This window comes from Eleutherodactylus coqui, chromosome 11 (assembly GCF_035609145.1).
Source record: "Eleutherodactylus coqui strain aEleCoq1 chromosome 11, aEleCoq1.hap1, whole genome shotgun sequence".
NCBI classification, from domain to species: domain Eukaryota; kingdom Metazoa; phylum Chordata; class Amphibia; order Anura; family Eleutherodactylidae; genus Eleutherodactylus; species Eleutherodactylus coqui.
Window position 1 is genome coordinate 56,790,532 of NC_089847.1, and position 2,500 is coordinate 56,793,031.

The window sequence follows — 2,500 nt, forward strand, 5'->3', positions numbered from 1 at the left end:
TTTGTTGAAAGTTACGTATTTGGCAGGCTTTTTTTGACTCCCACGGATCAAGAAGATCAGCAAAAGAAATTGTAGCTGGCAGTATTTGAACCTGCGTGACAAACGCAGTGGAAAGCTTGCCGTGCAAAAAGCACTCAATATTTACTACACTTTGAACACATTACTGTTTCCGTGACTTGCAAAAGCCAACACCAAGCCACATACTTGTTAATAATCTCGGTTTACTTAGTAGAGCAGCAAAAATTAACGTAGTCGGCAGGATTAGAACCTGCGCGGGGAGACGCCAATGGATTTCTAGTCTATCGCCTTAACTTTTCGGCCACGACTACACATGAGAAGCATTATAGCTACTCTAGAAATGGGCTTGGGCCTATGACTACACAGCATTAGCAAAAGTCAGAGAAGGCATGTGCGGCTAAAGTGATTATGCAGGTTCCAACGAGATTTGAACTCGGATCGCTGGATTCAGAGTCCAGAGTGCTAACCACTACACCATGCAACCACACACTGAGTTAAAAGCAGCCTAAAAGGAGGGAGCAATATACCTTGAAAAGTTGTACTGGAGAAAAGATTGTCGTCCAAAAGGCACTAGATAGTTTCCACACTCTGACCCCTTTCCATCACTTCAGCAAACATTTAATCTAAAGGATTCCATCTGTGCCTTAAGGAAAATTTCCAAAGGGACACATTTGTTGAAAGTTACGTATTTGGCAGGCATTTTTTGACTCCCATGGATCAAGAAGATCAGCAAAAGACATTTCAGCCGGCAGTATTTGAACCTGCGTGACAAACGCAGTGGAAAGCTTGCTGTGCAAAAAACACTCAATATTTACTCCACTTTGAACACATTACTGTTTCCGTGACTTGCAAAAACCAACACCAAGCCACATACTTGTTAATATTCCCGGTTTACATAGAAGAGCAGCAAATATTGACGTAGTCGGCAGGATGTGAACCTGCGCAGGGAGACCCCAATGGATTTCTAGTCCATCGCCTTAACTTTTCGGCCACGACTACACATGAGAAGCATTATAGCTACTCTAGAAATGGGCTTGGGCCTATGACTACACAGCATTAGCAAAAGTCAGAGAAGGCATGTGCAGCTAAAGTGATTATGCAGGTTCCACCGAGATTTGAGCTCGGATCGCTGGATTCAGTGTCCAGAGTGCTAACCATTACACCATGGAACCACACACAGAGTTAAAAGCAGCCTAAAAGGAGGGAGCAATATACCTAGAATAGTTGTACTGGAGAAAAGATTGTCGTCCAAAAGGCACTAGATAGTTTCCACACTCTGACCCCTTTCCATCACTTCAGCAAACATTTAATCTAAAGGATTCCATCTGTGCCTTAATGACTATACAGCATTAGCAAAAGTCAGAGAACGCATGTGCGGCTAAAGTGATTATGCAGGTTCCACCGAGATTTGAACTCGGATCGCTGGATTCAGAGTCCAGAGTGCTAACCATTACACCATGGAACCACACACTGAGTTAAAAGCAGCCTAAAAGGAGGGAGCAATATACCTAGAATAGTTGTACTGGAGAAAAGATTGTCGTCCAAAAGGCACTAGATAGTTTCCACACTCTGACCCCTTTCCATCACTTCAGCAAACATTTAATCTAAAGGATTCCATCTGTGCCTTAAGGAAAATTTCCAAAGGGACACATTTGTTGAAAGTTACGTATTTGGCAGGCATTTTTTGACTCCCATGGATCAAGAAGATCAGCAAAAGACATTTTACCCGGCAGTATTTGAACGTGCATGACAAACGCAGTGGAAAGCTTGCCGTGCAAAAAACACTCAATATTTACTCCAATTTGAACACATTACTGTTTCCGTGACTTGCAAAAACCAACACCAAGCCACATACTTGTTAATATTCCCGGTTTACATAGAAGAGCAGCAAACATTAACGTAGTCGGCAGGATTTGAACCTGCGTGAGGAGACCCCAATGGATTTCTAGTCCATCACCTTAACCACTCGGCCACGACTACACATGAGAAGCATTATAGCTACTCTAGAAATGGGCTTGGGCCTATGACTATACAGCATTAGCAAAAGTCAGAGAAGGCATGTGCGGCTAAAGTGATTATGCAGGTTCCACCGAGATTTGAGTGCTAACCATTACACCATGGAACCACACACTGAGTTAAAATCAGCCTAAAAGGAGGGAGCAATATACCTAGAAAAGTTGTACTGGAGAAAAGATTGTCGTCCAAAAGGCACTAGATAGTTTCCACACTCTGACCCCTTTCCATCACTTCAGCAAACATTTAATCTAAAGGATTCCATCTGTGCCTTAAGGAAAATTTCCAAAGGGACACATTTGTTGAAAGTTACGTATTTGGCAGGCTTTTTTTGACTCCCACGGATCAAGAAGATCAGCAAAAGAAATTGTAGCTGGCAGTATTTGCACCTGCGTGACAAACGCAGTGGAAAGCTTGCCGTGCAAAAAGCACTCAATATTCACTCCACTTTGAACACATTACTGTTTCC

The 2,500-nt window shown here is 42.8% G+C and overlaps 1 non-coding gene across 1 annotated transcript; it reads right to left on the reverse strand.

The window, feature by feature from the left end:
* Positions 1-1,411: 1,411 nt before the first annotated feature.
* TRNAQ-CUG (transfer RNA glutamine (anticodon CUG)) lies at positions 1,412-1,483 on the reverse strand. Its single transcript has one exon. It is a non-coding gene; the product is annotated as a tRNA-Gln (tRNA).
* Positions 1,484-2,500: the final 1,017 nt, after the last annotated feature.